Source organism: Eriocheir sinensis, chromosome 21 (assembly GCF_024679095.1).
Source record: "Eriocheir sinensis breed Jianghai 21 chromosome 21, ASM2467909v1, whole genome shotgun sequence".
NCBI lineage: Eukaryota > Metazoa > Arthropoda > Malacostraca > Decapoda > Varunidae > Eriocheir > Eriocheir sinensis.
The window spans coordinates 927,728-941,548 of NC_066529.1; the positions used below are offsets into that span (position 1 = coordinate 927,728).

Below are 13,821 nucleotides of genomic sequence, written 5' to 3' on the forward strand. Positions count from 1 at the left end.
CTGGACACATTGAAGACACGCACAGAGACTCATAGGAACATAGGTAGAGCGGAACATCCTTACAAACACCCAACGGGACATACGAGATACAAGTGAAGTGTGTGTGTGTGTGTGTGTGTGTGTGTGTGTGTGTCGTAATAACTTGGCTAATGGCAGTGGAAATGGAGGTGGTCTTAATTATTCATATGTGTCACGTGTTATTGTTTTTGTTGTTGTTGTTGGTGGTGGTGGTGATGGTGGTATTAGTACTAGTGGTGGTGGTGGTGGTGGTGGTGGAGTTGCAATGATGAAAATGGTCAGAGGTAATGAAAGCTATGGTGGTGTTGTGTTGGTGGTGATGGTGGTGGTGGGGGTGGAAGGGGGAGGGGTCAACTCGTACCCCGGTCAACTCGTACCCCAATCGGCTCGTAACCCGGTCAACTTGTACCCCGGTCGACTCGTAACCCGGTCAACTCGTACCCCAATCGGCTCGTAACCCGGTCAACTTGTACCCCGGTCGACTCGTAACCCGGTCAACTCGTACTCTGGTCGACTCGTAACCCGGTCGACTCGTACCCCGGTCGACTCGTAACCCGGTCAACTCGTAACCCGGTCAACTCCCAACCATTTTCAAGGAATGGACAAATGACGTTGTATCTTAAAATTTATTCTTTATTTTTTTAGCATTTCATAAAACTAGAGCAAATATGAAATACCGTAATACATTTAAAATATGTAATCACTCAGAATAGTACCCGACGTTTTATCGTTAAATGAATTCTTTATTGCCATGATAGATAACATTCAATAAAATTAACAAAAATATTAAATACGTAAATACATTTAAAATCACATTTCACCGAACACACAGGGAAATAAATGGGAGTAAATACGGGAAATTATTCGTGGCATTGAAGCATTGGATTTTTCACTATTCTGACACGAACCAAACGCGTTGAAAAACCAGGCGTGGACAGTCCTGTGACTTTCTCTGACGCCTCTTATGATTCCCCCACTGTGGGGTGTCTGATGCAGCAGCTCGGTTTGGGCCTCCTCAGAGAACAATGGTATACCAGCACGCACAACGGAAGTCTTCCATTCACAGCGTAACCATTCAAACGCCTATTTGCGAGGGGATTGTTTAGAGAAGTGTCAGAGGATTGTCAGGGGGCCTAGCTTCATGGGTCGTCAGGGGATTGTTAGGGCATTCATTGTTCAGAGAGTTGTCAGGGGTTTGTCGGGCATTGTTCGGGCGTCTTGCCTCTTGTAGTCTCCTTGTATCCTCGTGTATCAACCCTTCACAGTTATTGTTTGTTCTTATCAGCTACATGAACACACGCCGCGAAGATATTCAAAACCAATGTAATATTATGAATCCTATATAACTATACTAACATGTGGAGGATGAAGAAAGGAGAGAGAGAGAAGCAAAGCGTAACGCCAATTATAAGTTTCAGAATCGTGGTGAGGCTGATAACTTGCTTCATTTATAACTTTTGCTCTCTCTCTCTCTCTCTCTCTCTCTCTCTCTCTCTCTCTCTCTCTCTCTCTCTCTCTCTCTCTCTCTCTCTCTCTCTCTCTCTCTCTCTCTCACTCTCTTTCCCCACCCTTCTTTCTGGTCCTTTGCCAGCAATTAACTCTCTTCTGACACTTTCCCCACCCTCTTGTTTGTCCTTCCTGCTCGGCCACCACCACCACCAACAACAACAACAACACCTCCACAACCACCAAAAGCGACAACACCACCTCCGCTCACCCCTAGCAACACCACCAACACCAACACCTCCGCCACTAACAACACCGACACCACCTCAACACCATCACCACCACCACCACCACCAACAACAACAACAACAGCTTCTTATCTACCTCCTCCGACACTTACAAGCACTACTACTACTACTACTTTTACTACTACTACTACTACTACTATTACTACTGCAGCATCATACACGCATTCGAGAGGGGGGAGAGGCAACTTAACCGATTAGAGAGAGAGAGAGAGAGAGAGAGAGAGAGAGAGAGAGAGAGGACACGCCACCCCCCCCCCCCTCCCCTCAGTAGTATCTCCAGGCGCACCTCTGCCCTCCTGACGTCACGGCCTCGTCTCCTTGGTGACTGACGCTTCCTCCCTCCCTCCCGACGTCAGCAGAGGGAGGAGAAAGGGAGGTAAAGGGGAGAGGAGAAAAGAGGAGAGGAGAGGAGAGGAGAGGAGAGAAGAGAAAAGAAGAGAGGAAGAGAAGAAAAGAGAAGAGAGAAAAGAATAAGGGAAAAAGAGGAAACGTTGAGAGGGAAACTCATGAAAATTTAGACGAAATGTTAATTACGAAAACGTTAGAGAGAGAGAGAGAGAGAGAGAGAGAGAGAGAGAGAGAGAGAGAGAGAGAGAGAGAGAGAGAGAGAATATTCCATCCACTAGATATGAATAAGTAATAGTGATCTGCAATGGCTCATCTCACACACACACACACACACACACACACACACACACACACACACACACACACACACACACACACACACACACACACAGCGCGTAGCCTCGGTGCTCGATCTCCGGTACATTGACCTTTGAACCCCTGAGCCTGTGTGAGAAACTATTACCTCGGGACAAGCCAGGTGCAGCATCCCGGGTTCCCACAGTTTACCCTTCCCAGGTTTCCCCAGGTAACCATTTCCAGACCAGCCCGATGATGTGTTGATTTTTATAACACAGGAGGCAGCTCAAGGGAAAAAAACAAAGACAACAACAACAACAAAAACAAAAAGCTCCCTGCTCCTAACAAAAGTAGAATGAACGAAAGGTCAAAATGAGGTCAATTCTGGGTGTAGAGGTGACTTGATACTCTCCTCCTGACTGAGTTAAAGTCGTAGGCAGGAGGAAATACAGACAAACCTTGGCTATTACAGTGTACCAAAGATGCCTCAGTTAATCAGGTGAAATGGAGTTAGGTACGTTAAGGTGAAGGGAGTTGAAGGGAAAGAGGGAATGGACGTAGGGAAGGGAATCAAAGAGAAGTGTATTTAGTTTTATCAGTCTTTTAAGCAGCTTGGAGTCAGACGTCCATTCAATTGCTCTACAAGGATAAGCCACCCACTCCATCCCCTCTCAACCCTGCCTCCAGAATGATTGGGTCTCTCTCTCTCTCTCTCTCTCTCTCTCTCTCTCTCTCTCTCTCTCTCTCTCTCTCTCTCATTTTTCTCTTCTTTTTCTTTGTTTTCGTCTAAATTCCTTCTTTCTTTCACATTTCCTTCTTTTTTTTCCTTATCCTTCTTTCCATCTTTTATTTCCTTTCAGTTTCGTCTTTTTCCTTCATTGTTTTCTTTACCTCTCTTATATTTCATTCCTTCCTTCTGTCTTTCTGTCTCTGTTTCACCCGCCTTCTCTCCCTCCCTCCCTCTCTCGCCCTCCCTCGTCCTCTCTCACCCCGGGGTCGAATACTTTGAAGCACTAACGGTATTAACTCGCCTTTTCCTCGTCCGGGACATTTAGGCAAACAGAGGGACCGAGAATCGAGAACTAAAAATGCCTTCTCTTTTTTGCACTCCACGAGATTAAAAATGAAAGAGGAGGAAAAGAGCGTCTGTTTCCTCTTTTTAAAGGTGAAATGACACACACACACACACACACACACACACACACACACACACACACACACACACACACACACACACACACACACACACACACACACACACACACACACACACACACACACACACACACACACACACAGTTCGTTCCTCTTCCTCCTCCTCCTCCCCGTCCCTTGTCGATGAGTGTGAAAACAGGAGGGAGAAAAAAATAAAAGGCTGACTAAGGAAATTTGTTCATTATAAAAAATAAATATATATATTACTCGCTTGCAGAAATGATGGACGGGAAGGATTATGGAAAATGAAGTTCGTGAGTGTTTGCGGCTGGAAAATTATTTGTGTTAGTGAAGAAAAATAGATGGATAGATATAGAGAGAGAAGGAAGAAGTGAAGGAAGGAAGGAAGGAAGGAAATAAAAAAAATGAAAAGCAAGGTAAAGAAGGAATATTGACGAAAAGAAAGAAGAGAGAGAGAGAGTAAGCAACATCCAAACAAGTCTTTATGAGTCTCGATGCGCTTCGTAACGGACATATATGACTCTCTCTCTCTCTCTCTCTCTCTCTCTCTCTCTCTCTCTCTCTCTCTCTCTCTCTCTCTCCCTCCCTCTCTCTCCCTCTCTCCCTCTCTCTCTCACACCCACACACAATCGCCTATTTTCTCCTGTAGATTACTTAAAGACCACCGCACCCTCGCACTCTCCACCCCAACTATAATACCTTCCAGCAGAGATGAAAAGCGTTGAACTGGAAGGAAGGTAAAAGAAAAAGGTGGAAACGTATTAAACGAAGGTACGGGAAGGGTCGTAGAGAGAGGAATGAATAGGGGAAGCAATGAGAAGGGGATTTACAGGAGAGAAGAAGAGAAAGGGAAATAGGAGGAAGAGAAAGTGTTTGTAGAATAATTATGATCGAGGAATAGATTGTGTTGAAGAGGAGAGAAAGAAAAGGTAGGAGAAGTGTCACGTTTGAGAGGAGAGAAAATATAGGAGGAAAGAAAACAGAGGGATGGAGGTAAAAAGGAAAATGGAGAGGAGGTGAGAGGGAAAGAAGCGGAGGAAAGAGGATAAAAAAGAAGCGAGGAAAGTTTAAGTGAGAGACAAAAGGGAAAAAGAAGAAGGAAAGGATGTCACATAGAGAGCGGAAAACCAAGAAAAGGAAATAGAAAAAGGAGAGAAAAGGTGAAAAACAGAAATAGCAAATCGAGCAGACGGCTTAGAGGGGAGGCATAAGACACAGCCACTCACATCCCTTCCCCAGCATCCATTTCTCATCTCCTCTTAACCCCAGATTCCCTCCTCTCCCCAGCCTCTCTCAATCCCAGCATCATATCCACCCAATCCCTCAACCCCGAACACAAAACCCAATCCTCTTCGTCCACAATCCACGACTAAGCTACCCACATCCCTTCCCCAGCATCCCTTTTTCCTCCCCTCCTCACCCCAGATTCCTTCCTCTCCCCAGCCTTCCCTCAAACCCAAGAGCAGAATCCAATCCTCTTCGTCCCCAGTCCGTATAGAGTTTCGCCTCACCTGGTAACATTCTAAGACCATAAGATTTTGTTCCTGGTGTGGCCTGTTCGTCCGGTCCACCCGTCAGTGTTTGTGTGTGTTTGGGAGCTCGTGGGTATACCTCCTTGGTGGCTCCGGGAAGATGTTTAGGTGAAGGGAGGAAAACTATGAGGGCCTGGGGAAAGATGCTAGATAAATAAAGGAGGGAAGTAGGACAAATAAACGGAGAGGAAAGGCGAGGAGAGAGAAACTAATAGAAGAGAAGAGGTGGAGGAAATAGAGATAAAAGAAGAAGGTTTAAGAGGGAAATGGAAAGAAAGAAGAAAGGGAGAGAAAAAATGGAAGAAATATTACTGAGAGAGAAGGGAGAAATGGAGAAGCTGTGAGTGCATGTGTTTGTGTGTGTGTTTGCGTGTGTGTGTTTGTGTGTGTGTGTGTGTGTGTGTGTGCGCGCGCCCTAGGATACAGGTGAAGAAGATGAGAATACCTGGAGATTGAGGAGGAGGAGGAGGAGAACGAGGAAGAGGAGGAGGAGGAAGAGAGGTCATGGAGACGTGGAGGTATTTATTGAGGTAATAACAGAGGGGGGGCGGGGGGAGGGGGGAGGAAGAAAGGCACTTGAGGAATGCACTTCAGGACTCTCGCGACGCAAACTGGAGGCAAGAATGCGTGCGACGGGCCGGGCTAATTACGCCACTCACGGCAGAGATCAAGTCCTCCTCCTCCTCCTGAACTGCATATCTCCTGCTCGTCTTCTTCAATAGCACTTTCTCATACTATCTTTTCCCTTCTCATTGTATATTTTCCCTCTCCTTTTCTTCTTCCTCCTCCTCCTCCTCCTCCTGAACTGCATATCTCCTCCTCCTCCTCCTCCTCCTCCTCCTCCTCCTCCTCGTCTTCTTCAATAGCACTTTCTCATACTATCTTCTCCCCTTTTCATTGTATATTTTCCCTCTCCTCCTCCTCCTCCTCTTCCTCCTCCTCCTCCTGAACTGCATAACTCCTCCTGTTTCTCTTTTTCCTCTTATTCTTTAATTTCACATTCTTCTTCTTCCTCTTTAATTCCTCTTTTCCTCAACCTTTCTTCTTCTCTTCAATTCGTCTTTCTCCAGCTCCTCCTCTTCCTCTTCTTCATTTGCTCCATCTCTTCCCATCTCCTCCCCTTCTCATTGTCTTATCCTCCTCCTCCTCCTCCTCCTCTTCCTTCTCCTCCTCCTCCTCTTCCTCCTCCTCCTCCTCCTCCTCCTCCTCCTCCTCCTCCTCCCCTCATCATTATTATTCATCCTCTATCTTCATCCCTCCCCTTATATTGCCTTCCGTCATTATCTCTCGCTCGCTCTCGCTCTTCCCCTCTTCCTATTGTTATCGAAATACCTTCCTCTGCTTTCCCCTCGTCCCATCTTCCCATCTCCTCTTCATCTCCTTCCTCCTCTATTCCTCCTTCCCTCTCCCTTCCTTATCAACTCCACTACATCCCTCTCCATCCTTCTATCCCCTTGCGTCTCCGTGGTCTAGTGGTTAGCAATTCCAGCTCCAAAATCCCAGGCTGGAGTTCGAATCCCAGCCCTGGTAGTCGGCGCGCATCCCACTCAACTGTTCATCCTCCCTCTCCGAACTGGTCGATAATTGGGTGCCTGGGGAAACCTGGGGAACGTAAACTGTGGTATTTAGTGCCGGATGCTGCACTAGGCATGTGACTGGGTGATGGGCTGATGTGACGGAAATGAGCACTGAGGCACTGTGTAGCTATAGTGTATGTTTCCAACTTAAGCGTTATCCTTCCTTCTCCTTCTCTCCCGCTCTTCTTTTACTTCCATTCTTCTTCTCTCCGCTTCCTTATCTTTTCTCTCTCCCATCTCTGGCTCTCTTAACACCTCCAACTTTATCTTTCTTTCTCCTTCTCTCCCGCTTTTCTTTTACTTCCATTCTTCTTCTCTCCGCTTCCTTATCTTTTCTCTCTCCCATCTCTGGCTCTCTTAATACCTCCAACTTTATCTTTCTTTCTCCTTCTCTCCCGCTCTTCTTTTACTTCCATTCTTCTCTCTTTTTCCTTATATTTTCTCTCTTGCTTTTCTGGCTCTCTTATATCACATCTTTTTCATATTTATTTTCATCTCCCTCTGTCGATCTTGTCCCTTCCTTTCCTCCCCTCTCTGTTTATCCTCCTCTTTCCTCATCTTTCTTGTTATCATCTCGTATTCGTTCTGTTATTACTTATTTTTCTCATACCAGCCCAGCATCCTTCCATCTTTTCCCTTCTCTCCCCTCTCCATATATTTCCTCTCTCTCCCTTTCCTCTCCTCTGATTATTTTCTCTATTATCATTTCTTTCTCATCTCAGCTTCCTTTCTCTTTTTCTATCGTTTCCCTTTCCTCCTTTTCCCATTTATCTTCCTGTTTCCCTCCCTTTTCCTTCTCTTCTCCACTCTTCTCGTATAATTCCCTCGTTTATCACGTCTTTCTCACTCCAAAATCCTTCCCTCTTTAACATCTTTCCCCTTTCTCTCTCCAAGTATCCTTTATTTCTTCCTCTTTCCTCCCTCTCCTCTTTTTTTTCACATTATTCCCTCTTATCATGTCTTTTTCACCCCAGCATCCTTCCTTCTATTCCAGTTTCCCTTCCCTCTCTTATTCCCTCTCTTTCCCCCTCTCCCTCTTCTCTTCCTCTTCTCTCTTATCTCGCCCCCAGCATCCTTTCCTCCTCTTCCATTTTCCCTTTCCCTTCCCTCTCTCTTCATTCCCTTTCATTTCTCTCTCTTCCCCTCTCTTCCCTTTCTCTTCATCCCCTTCCATCCCCTTCCATTCCCCTCTCTTCCCCTCCCTCTCGTGCTCTCTCGGGACACCATCCGTCAGCAGAGGAAGGGGAGGGGCAGCGCTAATAAAGTTCTAACTCCCTGGCTTGATTTAGTGCCAGCCGTAGACCCGATTTAGTGCTATCATTGCCAGCCTTGCGTTTTTGTTACTGGTGTTTTGGTGGTGGTGGTGTTTGGTGGGGAGTGTGTGTGTGTGTGTGTGTGTGTGTGTGTGTGTGTGTGTGTGTGTGTGTGTGTGTGTGTGTGTTCTCATTTTTCTCCCAATTTCCTCATTTTCTGCTTTTCTTTTATTTCCTCCTTTTCTTCTTCCTCCTCCACCTCATCTCTTTCCCATTCTCTTCATCTTATACTTCTTTATCTCCATCGTTATCATCATCGTTTCTTTTGCTCCTATCATCTCTTTCTTCCTCTTCTTCCCCTTCTTCCTCCTCCTCCTCGTTCTTCCCCGTTACTTCCCTCTCCTCCTCCCTAATCGCATCACACACCCGAACAAAACAGCAACACACGCAACACAGCCCCCGCGGGAGGGAGCGAAACACCTCCTCGGACCCGCCGGGGACTCCCTCAGGCAATAACACAAGTGGGCGACGCGGGAGTAAAATTGTAATAAAGGCAACGCTCCTTCTCCTCCTTATCCTTCTCCTCTTTCTCCTCCTTCTCCTCCTCCCTTCCGTAAGTCCACAGAGTCAAGTGGAGCGGACCGCAAACACTTCCGCCCCCGGGCCTCGGTTCCGCCGCTTACTTTTATTTCGTTCCCATCAGAGAAACTGCCGAGACCGACTAAGTGAGAGCGACGCTGGCCGGCTGGCTGCGACCTGTATTTGCTGGCTGCGTAACTGTATGAACGGCTGTTTGGTTTCGTGCCCGGCAAGGTTGGTGGTTAGCTTACTGGCTGGCTGGCTAGCTAAAGATGGCTGGCTGGCTGGCGGGTGGCGTGGCGCGGGTGTTGGCAGGCTGGTTGGCAGGTTGGCCGGCTGGTCGGCTGGAGGGCCGAGTGGCTGGTGGGGCGAATGATTTACTTTACTCCAACTATGTTTATGGTCAAATAAAATTTAGAAGAGTCACATCTTGAATCCGTTTAAGTAGCATTTACCTATTCTACACAGTCCCTTTACTCTGCGAGGTGTCCTCTCAAGTATGGCCTACTGAGCCACGTTAAGAGACATGCATGGTTGAAGCTTCTTTGCGGTTAGCCACGAGAGGTGTGAGCAGCACAGGACGATCTACTATAATAACCTTGTTCGGGGCGTCCTTCTCTGGACAATCTCGCCCCCGTAGTCACCGCGGTGTGACGGCTCATAGTATACGTCTGAAGGCATCAGTATATATTTTGGCGTGCAGACTGCCATATTGTTCATGCAAAAAAGTTTCATCGGGTATCCATATTAAGCGCAGCAGAGATTCAGTATTTTCTTGAATTAAAAATTTTCAGAGGCTCCGATGGCAACACTTTCCTCCGCTTGGCCGTGGTCATGAAACCCGGAACATGTGGTTGTGTGTTGATGCCCTCACCGCTGCACCACCAGCCCACAATTATATATATATATATATATATATATATATATATATATATATATATATATATATATATATATATAGAGATAGATAGATAGATAGATAGATAGATAGATAGATAGATAGATAGATAGATAGATAGATACAAACTTTTTCCGCGTAGATAATGAGCGAAAGGTCATGCAAGTGCTTCGAGCTTCAAGGATCTAAAGCAGACCCACCTGTCCCACGCCACTGCCCCGAGGGTCGCGGCGGGAGCATCACCACGGGAGAGGCTGATGCTGTTCCTGGCACGTGCCACGTTTGTGCAGTGCTCTGCGTGTGTTGCTTCACGCTGCGGCCGCACACAACAGCGACCCGGAAAGGAGGTACACACAGGATGAAAAGAGGCTGAACAGAACGAGCCATTGTGAGTCAAGTACACTGGACAGCGCTTCCGCCGTCCCTCTTGAGTCCCTGCACGCCGCCAGCCCCAGCATCCAGCCAGCCAGCCCCAGCATCCAACCAGCCAGCCTGCCAGCCTGCAGCCACGGCACCGTGGCACAGCGGAAGGTAAATGTGAGAGTATTGTGTCCATTATTGGCAGCTTCACGCGAGCGTGAATAGCGGTATAAAGCCGTGGTGTGTTTTGACGGCACGTAGCATGAGGGAAGAAAGGGAGTGGAAAATGCTAAATTCGTCCTTTTTGTCACTAAGTTTGAGAATAATTGAAAAGCATGAGAATTAATAGCATCGCATTGCGTACAAAGTAGGAAATATGTGATTTACTGCAAGCCTCTGAAAATGCCATTTGTGCCGTCACGTTATTGCCCAGTTGAAGAAGCACGGATCAGCTGCTAGATTTTATTCGCCAACCTTTTTACGGTGCATTGATCATCACGTTTGATTTTTACAAAGCTGTTTCTTCTCCTGAACATGTGATTTCATAAGATTTTGCGATTTAGTAAGTTATTTGTGCTTAAATAAGAGTATGTTGGCAACTTCACTGGTGTCCTGGTGACCATCGTGCGTGCTAGGTGATGCACTACAAAGGAAGAACAAACAATAGCAGATCTGCTTTATTTATTTATTTATTTATTTATTTTTTATTTTATTTTTTTTTTTTTTTTTTTTTTTGCTGGTCCTTACGAGGCTGTTTGTGACAGGCTACACTAACTATCTAATCAAAGGTGAAAGATGAAGGACAGTCACTACACTTCCCGTAAGGCCAGAAAATGTTTTAAGGAGCAAGAACTGTCGGGTTTTATGGTCTGCCCAAATCAGTGACGGAAATGACAGTTTTAGAAGAGAAAGTAAAACATTTAGCGGGAAAGGTATAGGCAACTTAACATTAACCTCAAACTTCATAAATGTCGAAAAAACAGTAACGTCAAGTCCTTGTTCGGTGATGTTTGGATTACCCAGAACACGCTGCGCCCCGACCTTAGGGTTGTCAGAATGGTTGGCAAGCCTGACCAGGTGATTGTCGTGTGAACATCAATTATTACCATTCATGATTCGAGATGCATTGTTCCCTTACGTATATGAAGCAGCTGAGACACACACACACACACACACACACACACACACACACACACACACACTATAAGACGGACAAACTTAAGTAGTGTTAGCAAAGAGCAATGACAGTGCAATCACGTGGAGAGGAAGGCGAGGAGAGAGACAGAGAGACAAACAGCCGCCATTAGACAGGCAGACACTCGACGGATGGCCGGATAGACAGGGACGGACCGAGGCAACTTAAACCGGACTCCTGCAAGAGTAAACTTAGCTTCCCCTTCTCCAAAGTTGTCACAAAAGATCAATAATTGTCTTCAGGGCTCGTGTTTCTCTTTAGGGCAACACACACACACACACACACACACACACACACACACACACACACACACACACACACACACACACACACACACCTACCCCGCACCACACCAACACCACCCCACCCCACCACACACACACACACACACACACACACACACACACACACACACACACACACACACACACACACACACACACATAAGAAAACGGGGGCGTGTTAGAAGTGAAAGAAGGACGTTACATGCAGGGACACACACACACACACACACACACACACACACACACACACACACACACACACACACACACACACACACACACACACACACACACACACACACACACACACACACACCTGACTCGTCGTTTAATTACTGAGAAATTAAACGCATATACAGGTGAGAGAGAGAGAGAGAGAGAGAGAGAGAGAGAGAGAGAGAGAGAGAAGGGGGAGGGTATTGCAAAGCTCCATCATCGCTACCTTTGTTTGCTAGACTGTCGTGAAATTACCATCTATTCCCTTACTCGTTTTCCATTCCCTTCCTCGCCCGGCCGCTTCCTCGCCCGCTCACGCATTTCACTTCTCTGTACGGGAATGTGGCGCTCACTCTTGGACAGGTCAGGTTAGGTTAGGTTAGATAAAGCCAAGTGAGTGACCTGGGTAATTCTGAGTGGGAATCACAATGAGAGCAATGTTGCCAGATTGTCTTACCTAGCCTTTTATATTTACCGACTTCCGACCCAAAAACTGTCTCCTGGACCCCAATAAAGAGATTCACTTATAATTACCGTTAAAATAGTTAATTCCTGATGTTTCTTGGCAATAGATAGGCGTCAGAAACCGGTATATACTATGCCCGAGTACGTTTCTCTGGCAACGGTGAATGAGAGGATTTTCCAGAACGCCTCGTGGTTAGTTTCGAAGCTACAGCCGATCGTCTTCACTCAGGGATCACACACCCTTAGAGAGATTGGAAATATGCCCCCCGTTCTGATAGGTGGTCCGGGGAGGCTCTTTAAGGGACGACTATTTGTTTTTTGATAAGTCCGTCTTCTCATTGTTCACAAGTTCGCGTATCTTTGTTTTTTCTTCTTTTCACACTTAACATTTTGCTTCGTTGTGTATTTCCTATTGATTCGCTCTCCTTAATCTCTCTCTCTCTCTCTCTCTCTCTCTCTCTCTCTCTCTCTCTCTCTCTCTCTCTCTCTCTCTCTCTCTCTCTCTCTCTCTCTCTCTCTCTCTCTCTCTCTCTCTCTCTCTCTCTCTCTCTCTCTCTCACACACACACACACACACACACATGGCCTGCCTTTCCTCCATCCTCTCTCCTTAGTAGAGTATGTCCTATTCCGTTATCTCCTCCTCCATCTCGCCTGCCATCCCTCCCTCCATCTCTCCCATCTTGCGTCTGTGGAAAAGAGGATTGAAAAAAAAAATACTTCTCCGAACTTCCTATTTGCTGGGGGGGGGGGGGGGGGGAATTGTGTGTGTGTGTGTGTGTGTGTGTTTTATATTTAACATGAAATCAGACATCGTGAAAAGAACGAGAGAAGTGAAAAAAACAAGATAAAAGGAAATGAAAAAGGAATGGAGGATGTCTGGAGGAGAAACCGGAGGAGAAAAACAGACATTACGTTCCTTGCTCGAGGCCAGAAAACACGGGAAATAAAACTCGCTTCGATTTATTATCATCAGTTGTAAATTCAATTCTCTCCTTTGTTCCTCATCTCTTCTTCCTTTGCCTTGCGTTTCTTTATTCTTTGATCTTCTCTTTATTTCTCTTCCTCAAGGTCTGCAGGAAGGGAGGGAAGGAAGGGGAGGGAGAGGGATGGAAGGGAAGGGAGGGAAGGAAGGGGAGGGAGAGGGATGGAAGGGAAGGGTGGGAAGGAATGGGAAGGAGAGAAGATACAGGAAATAGGGGAAGGAAGGAGGGAAGAACGGAAGGAAGGAGAAGAGAAAGGAAGGAGGGGGAAGGAGAGCAGCACGAATCTCGCTTCACTCGGAAACGACTTTATTTAGCATGATATTTCCGTATATTTCCTCATCTCTTTCTTTGGGTTTCTTCATTATCTGATCTTCTCTTATTTTCCTTCCTACCTGACAGACGGGAATGGGAAGGAGGGCAACACGGCTATCCCTTCACTTCAAAACGACTTTTACTTTGATATTTCCGTATATTTCCTCATCTCTTTCTTTGCTTTGCGTTTCTTTATTCTCTGATCTTCTCTTATTTTCCTTCCTGCCTGACAGACGGGAATGGGAAGGAGGGCAACACGTCTATCGCTTCACATGAAAACGACTTTATTTTTCATATATTTACGCATATTTCTTCATCTCTTCCGTTGCCTTGCGTTTCTTCATTCTCTGATTTTTTTTTCCCCCTTCCTGCCTGACAGACGCGAATGGGAAGGAGGGCAACACGACTCTCGCATCACATGAAAACGACTTTATTCTTCATATATTTACGCATATTTCTTCGTACCGCGTCAAATTACGTTCAGGAGGGGAGTCTCGTCTTCCGTTGAGTGCTGGAGATCGATCGAGTCCGAGATTTTTTCCCATCGTACATAACAGAACTTCTTAAAAAGC

The 13,821-nt window shown here is 46.3% G+C and overlaps 1 protein-coding gene and 1 long non-coding RNA gene across 4 annotated transcripts in view; one reads left to right on the plus strand and one right to left on the minus strand.

The window, feature by feature from the left end:
* Positions 1-13,821, minus strand: part of LOC127001480 (glutamate receptor ionotropic, NMDA 2B-like) — a 204,719-nt gene that overhangs the window by 145,719 nt on the left and 45,179 nt on the right. The gene's annotated exons all lie outside the window — the stretch shown is intronic.
* LOC127001482 (uncharacterized) overlaps positions 1-13,821 on the plus strand; it is a 125,718-nt gene that overhangs the window by 25,104 nt on the left and 86,793 nt on the right. Inside the window, exon 1 of one of the 2 annotated variants that reach the window (XR_007755304.1) lies at positions 9,555-9,963. The exons of the other annotated variant lie outside the window; for it this stretch is intronic. This is a non-coding gene — a long non-coding RNA (uncharacterized LOC127001482). Of the gene's footprint in view, positions 1-9,554; positions 9,964-13,821 lie in introns of those variants that run through there. 2 annotated transcript variants of the gene reach the window in all.